Source organism: Pyrgilauda ruficollis, unplaced genomic scaffold (assembly GCF_017590135.1).
Source record: "Pyrgilauda ruficollis isolate IOZ18807 unplaced genomic scaffold, ASM1759013v1 scaffold4, whole genome shotgun sequence".
Lineage (NCBI taxonomy): Eukaryota > Metazoa > Chordata > Aves > Passeriformes > Passeridae > Pyrgilauda > Pyrgilauda ruficollis.
In genome coordinates, this window is record NW_024525489.1 from 21,722,067 (window position 1) to 21,728,851 (window position 6,785).

Below are 6,785 nucleotides of genomic sequence, written 5' to 3' on the forward strand. Positions count from 1 at the left end.
AATGCTGGGTGGGTTTGCAGTGATTTAGTGTTTCATCCTTGCTTGGGAATACTAATTAGGTGTAAACCTCTTTTAGCCTTTGGCTAATGGTCACTATAAACGAACAGCTTCCTTTAAAGTGAAAGAACATAAAAAAAAAAAAGGTTAGAGGAGAACTTAAATTCATTTGTGCAGTTCCCTTTTTCTTCAGAAAGATAAAATGCATTTCTGACGGTTATGGAGTGGTTTTAGGTAGAGTTAAGAAATGCAGACATCACCCACAGTCTGTTTACCTGCATTTGCAGTATGAGCTTCTGCTGACTCTTAGCCGTGCTAGCACTAGGGAATGTAGAAAGACAAAATGAATCATTACCACAGGCATAGTCACTAAAAGCATCTGATGTGCTCATTCAGTCTTTTTTTTTAATCTCCTCTTTGCACATAATGTAAGGAGTTACACATTTTTGAAGGGTTAAAACAGAAAGATTTGTGCATTCACTGCATTGACTCAATGAGTTCAGTTCTGTATGAACTTCAATTATTTGTAGAGGAACAGAATGGCAGTGGGAGTTAATGCTGCTACATTTGATGTTCTTGTGCTAGGTTTTCTGCCAGCTCCTTTTTTTTTCCTTCCTCTTCTGAATTTGGCCCTACAGATTCAACTTCTGTTTTATTGGGGTTTGTTGGTTTTGGCTTTTTGCTTTTTTTTTTTTTTTTTAAAGAAGTGGTGTAGGTCACTCACTGTTTACTTAAAATTAGACCCTCAGAAACCTTTGTCTGAAAGGAGTACAGATAAACATCGTCTGTAAAGAATTTTGCACCTGGGACAGTCAGAGAAAGGATTTATCATTGCAAATTTGAATTACTTTGAAAATGCCTCTATCTTGGTAAGCATTCTTTGAATCCAGAGGCTCTAAGAAGCTGCAGAAACTAGTTTTAAACAATAGGCCCAAGCTCCAAATCTGACTAGGAGCATTAATGTGCTTTACAGGTTGTATTCCAGCCAGAAAAAGCAGCTATAGGTGAGTGCATTCATTTAGGTGTCCATGTATTAACTCATGTTTCCATATAAATAAGGATTGAGATAGCTTGTTGTTTGTTTGGTTTTGGTTTGGTTTGTTTTTTTCCTAGTAATGCATCTGAGCACAAACACGTTTAACTCCAGTGACATGGTTTAAGTCCTGCTTAACATATTGAAATGCTGTGCAACATCCTACATCAGCACTGTAGCCACAACACCATTTTGATTGTGCCCTCCCAGCCTCAAACTCCTTCTAACTGTTGTACAACGCTTTAATGCAACAAATCTGAGCAGGAACATCACTTCTAGAAGTCTCTGGTGATGCCACTGGTGGCCCCATTTGGTCTATCGAGCCTTTGGCATCTCAGCAGGGTTGAGCAGCTGCCTATGCACCCAGGCCTCTTTCCAACCTGCCTGTGCACCCAGGCCTCTTTCAGGTTTCAAGAGTGTTTAGGAGAAGTGTGGGGGCATCCATCCGTGCTCCAGAAATGTATGGCTCCATGGAGAGCTTTGTAGGAGCAGCTTTGCTTCAGGAGAGGGCTGTAGTCTGTGCGGCGCTCAGGGTAAGGCAGAGCACTGGAGCTGTTCTCCCCTGGTGAGCAAGGAGCAGGTGGTCCCTCAGCACTGGGGATGTGGTGGTGACCTTTGTGCTGAAGTGTGTGTGGCTTGCATGTTTGACAGCCCCACGTTGTTAAGATTTTCAGGTTTGTGTTGGGTTTGTGCTCAAGGCTGGTGGGTGGCCCGAAGTCTTTGGCTTGATTGCAGCGACATCTGTTTACACCAGTGGTTAATTAGGCCTGAAGACTGGCCATCTCTCTATTTTTCCCCACCGTTTCTGTGTTTTTTTTTCTTGATTAGAAGTATTCCCTCCTCAGTCTAAATCAGAAGCTTTGTTTTTTTCTGCAGATTTTTTTCCCCCCTTGATCCACTGGCCCTGGTATGAGATGAATATCAGGACATCAGCGTAGTCTCTCTTCAAAAAAGTAACCAAGTGTTCCAGAAAGGAATGACTTGTGCTTTTGATAGAGACTGCAGAATGAGCATTGAAAGGGAAAGAAAAGCAGCCTGACATTGTCTAAAACTCAGCTCAGTGCAGAGTACAATTCTCTGTGTCACAAGAAGCAGGACTGGAAAGGGGAGACTGTTTTAGGAGCCTGTGTGCCATACAGGCAGTGCCAGTGTGAACAGTCTGGCCTGGGCCAGGAATGAAGCACATCTTGCAGGGAATGCAGCCTGAATGGGATTTGGAAAGGAACACAGAGTTTTATTAAAAGGCAGAAAGATATGAGGAGATACACAGCAATGGTAGGCAGCCAGAACCTCTGTCAGAGGACAGTCTTTCAGCTGGAGCAAGGATGATGCACACCAACAGTCTACAGAGGACTGGGAGTGCACAGGGAATTACAGAGGGAGGGAGTCATCTCCGTGCATGAGGAATGCAGCAAAACCTCCTCTGACTAAGCCAGCTAATGCACGCTGCTTTTTTTTTCTTTCCTGATAATCCTGTTCCATAATATTTCCTTAATAATTTAGTATGTGAAGAGTAGCCCTTCTGAAAAACATCTAAATCACCAAATCTTACATTCAGATGAAACCTTGCTACCCCTGTTGTTCACACACACTCGGGATTTTTATTTGGTCTGGCTATTTGAGAGCTATCCTGGAGTTAAAAGTTGGGGTTTTTTTCCTTAATTACTTAACGAATTTACCATGTGGCACAACACTTGATACTGTCAAGCAATAGCTTCCTATTACTGGGCTGTACAGGCCTGCTCCTGCATTACCAAAGCCAAAAGCAGTATTTGGGAACCGACGTTGTCATCAAAATCTGTAGGAAGCTTGGAATAACTATACAAAAGGGGTTAGTTGCACTCAGAATATTGATTCATGAGCTCCCTCGTTTTTTTGCATCGCTGTTCATTTTACCCAAAGAAGATCAACTGCCCAACTGGACATATAATATATGATACTGCATTAGAACTAAGGCTGCATTTGGTCATACTCTTTAATTAAACTGATTTCTCCTGTAGGGTTTTTTTTTTTTTTTTTTCCTAGAGAACTAACTGAGAATGATAATTAAGCATATTATACATTCTAGGGAATGGTGTTTCTCCTACTGCCACAAACACATTAAAGGAGAAAAATATGAACTAAAGGAGAAAATGAAGGTGGGGAGAAGAGCTAAAACTGGAGTGAGAATGGGTGGAGCATTGCTTTGTTTGATTTTTACTGACTCCTGTGCCGTGGGACACATGGGACAGCCGTGTTAGAATTGCACCAGCAAAAAAAAGAAAAAAAATACCCATTGAAATCCCAAGGAAAGGAGCCCAGCTCCCAGGTGCAGCTCCCTCCCTGTTTTTGTACAGGTGCAGACTGCAGTAATGCAGCACCCCAGTGTTTTACTGAGGAACTTATTATTTGTGGCTGAGCCTCACATGAGAAGGGCCCTACTCCTGGGGTCAGTGCTGAGCCTGAAGAGAGCCTGCACGAGGTGTGAGCAGTGTTTAACCGTGCCTTTGCTTGCAGCGCGTTCTCCTTACCCAGGAGAGCCTCGCTGCTCGAGTGGAACGAGCAGCTCTGGCTGTAGGCAGGCCCTTTGTCTAGCTTCCCCCAAGGTACCGGTGCTGAGGGGGTCTTTATTTGCAAAAAGTTGTCTGCCCTGGGGGGCAGTATTAGGTGTTTGCCTGCCAGCTTCTGCATGCACCAAAACAAAGACATCCAGGGAGAAAATGAAGTTGCGTTGAACAATTACCTGATGAAATCCCATAGTATTCATACGTATTGCAATCAGAAAGGAAAAGGCCAAGGATGCAATTAGAAGCATAGGAAGCAGTTCACTCCCTCTATTTTTGAAAAATGTAAGGGATGCCAACATTCCAGCACAAACTTTGCTACTCTTTCCTAATTAGCATCCGTGTTGATAGGCAGATTACCTGGCAGTCTGTAGTGTTTCTAATGAATTGATTTATGAAGTCCCAGTCTCTGTTCCCCCTTCCCAATCTTTGATTTCTGTTTGTTCATTTATTACCTTGTTCATTTATTTATCTTCAATGCAGGGGTGGTTTTTGAATTATTTTCATGAGACCTGGCCTCGATCAGACAGGCTGTGACCATCCTTGCTGAAAGACAGGGCTGCACTCAGGCTATGCCTGTAGCCCACATCAGGCTGGTACTGCTGCAGAAAGACACAGCTCAGCTCCTTCTCTTTTACTGTGTCATCTTCACATGTGAGCAGCTCAAGGGCCTCTGTCAAGGCTACGACTGCACAACTAAACCTGTGCTTCTGCTCCCTGGGAAGCCCATACATGCATGGTTCTGAAATGGGATGCATTTTGGGTGGCTCCTCCTTGCAGACACTCAGACTTTTCCCCCCTCCCGCTCCCGCAGCCTCTGGAAACCTCTGCCGACACACTTCCTAGCACAGCATTTTGTGGCTCCATTGCAGGCTGCTTCTCCGTGCTTGCTGAAGTGTTCAGGCAAACTGTATTTGGGTCTTGCAGACACCTTCTGGTCAGGCTTCTCCAGAGCTGCAGAGCGGAGTTTCTTGGCCAGAAAGGTCTCCCTCAATCAGGTGCGAGGCCATGTGAGGAGCAGCCAGCAGCGGGATTATTCTCCTTGCATACCCAACCTCGTCCCGCCGCGCTGGAGCCTGTGCTGTGCACGGAGCACAGGAAGGAGCTCTATTCATATCGATTCGTATCGTGACCTATGCTCAGCTGGGAGTGCTTCTGAGTGTGGATGCAGGTTGTACTAGTTGTGTTCGGAGGCACAATCGGAGTTACAGCGTGACTATAAACTCCTGCCAAGAAAGACTCGGGAGAGTTACAGTAGGAAACAGAAGGGGCGGTGAGCTTTTTCTTATGCTGGTGTAAAATTGGAGCAACCGAGCGAAGTCAGAAGCGTTTAAAACTCGAATGACACAGGCTCAGGCTTTTTACTGCCGACTGTAGCATGGCAAGATCAGGGCTGTGCACATCGGGCTGGAGCCCAGCTGCTTATTTAGCAAATGTTTGTGGTTGTGCCTCTGGTGCCGGTGATAGCGTGCACACACCCAGGCACGGGGACTGTAAACCTGCTGCGGACTTTGAGCTCCGGAAGGCAGGCGCTGCTCGGCTGGGCGCATCCACGGCGCGATTGCGCAAGGCCACATCCCGCTGGCTTACAAATCTGGTGTAAAGGAGGGTGGGATGGGGCCCCGAAATTCAGGGAATCTGGCATGCAAAAAAACACCAAACAACCCAGCCAACAGTGTGCAAGTATTACAGATATTTTGCGTGGCTTTTGAGTAGGCAGAAGCCCACTGAACAGGTATCACTCAGGCCCTAAAGAAGATGAACCTTTTCCTTTTATTTAGTGATTTTATTGTGACGCTGGTAATTTCAGGGAGAGACTTGTGTCCCCGGGCAGAAGGACCAAATTTCAGTGCCTTGCTGCTGGAAAGTATCCAGCCAGGGAGATTCTGGTTTTAATGTTTGCCAGCTCCTGGGCAATCTGCAAATCACTCGTCAAAATCTAGTAAATGGCTCGTGAATTGCTTTGCAGATTGGTTTAGGGCTAACTCTGTGCCACTGATAAGGGATGAGAGAGCTTGGATCTCCTCTAAGGAATAGCACGGGTGGAAAGGGAAAGGTGTGCTGAGGCCCCCAAACCTACAAAATAAAACGTCAGTTTTTAGATCTGATGCCCTTTCCTTTATTTTTAGTGAGTTCAGCAGAGTGCTCAAGTGCCAGTTCTGGTGTTTTAACATCAATGTGATGGGGCCTTTTCAATTCTGATTTTAAGAATCCATAAAATCAGCACTTAGTCCCCTTTTATTTTAGCAGATTCACTATTTTAATGGTTTGGTGTTGTTTTTCCTTTGTGGATTTTTGTCAGATACAATTTCCAGGGTAAGGAAACATTTCTTCTAAAGGTATCCTTTTCTTTTTCGGTTTTCTAGCTGAAAATGGAACTTAGTTTCTAGCAAGACCATCATCTTGATTGATCACAAATCATTACAGACCGTTTTGAGCATAATACCTAAATGAGTCGTGGTATTAATGACTAATAATCGCCTTTATATTAGGTCTTAAAGCTTTATTGTCCCGAAGTACAACCGGTTTAGTGGAACATGAAAGGCCGGAACGATCCGAGATGCCTGCTGGGGCTGCAGCCAAAACTGTGAGGTGTTTGAATCGCCTTTAACAGCGCCGGCTGGGATTACGGCCCCTTTCAAAACTCAGTCATCGAGGTGACTTAAAATAATCGTCTTCTTTCCAGATAGCGCCTGGTGCCGAGCGCTTCCCTCCTTCCCCCAAGTCTTCGCGCGCCCGAACATCTCCGTTTGGCCTCATTTTTGTGCTTCGGTGGTATCTGCACAGCCCAAATTAGCAGCGAGGATTCCACGGACGGGGGCCGCCGCCTCCCTCGGCTCCCAGGTGAGGTCCCGGGGCGGGGGGCGGCCGGCAGCGCTCCGGGCTTTCTCCACATCCCCCCTCGCCCCTGCTTGCCCGGGCCGGGGGCTGACCGGAGGTGCCGGGGGAAGATTTTGGGGTTGTACCGGGACAATCCGGGGCCAGCCCCGCGCGGGGAGCAGCGCTGGCAGAGCCCCGTGCCCCGGCCGGGTCCCCGCCACCGGATAGCAGGGATACTTGTCATATTTGCGGTCGGGGCGCGCTGGCACCCGCCTTTGTGCCGGCCCGGCGCTCCTCGGGGAAGCCGCGGGGGCCGCGCCGCCCGCCCGGGGCCGGGGCACGCGTGGGCAGCGCGGGGAGCTGGAGCGGGGGAGGAGGAGGAGGGTGGGGGG

At 47.0% G+C, this 6,785-nt stretch overlaps 1 protein-coding gene across 3 annotated transcripts in view; it reads left to right on the forward strand.

The window, feature by feature from the left end:
* The window catches only part of SERTAD2 (SERTA domain containing 2), an 81,223-nt gene that overhangs the window by 50,394 nt on the left and 24,044 nt on the right, over positions 1 to 6,785 (forward strand). For 2 of the 3 annotated variants that reach the window (XM_041476907.1, XM_041476908.1), the window contains exon 2: positions 6,260 to 6,417. The exons of the other annotated variant lie outside the window; for it this stretch is intronic. The gene's annotated coding sequence lies outside the window, so the exon portion shown is untranslated. The remainder of the gene's footprint in view (positions 1 to 6,259; positions 6,418 to 6,785) is intronic. 3 annotated transcript variants of the gene reach the window in all.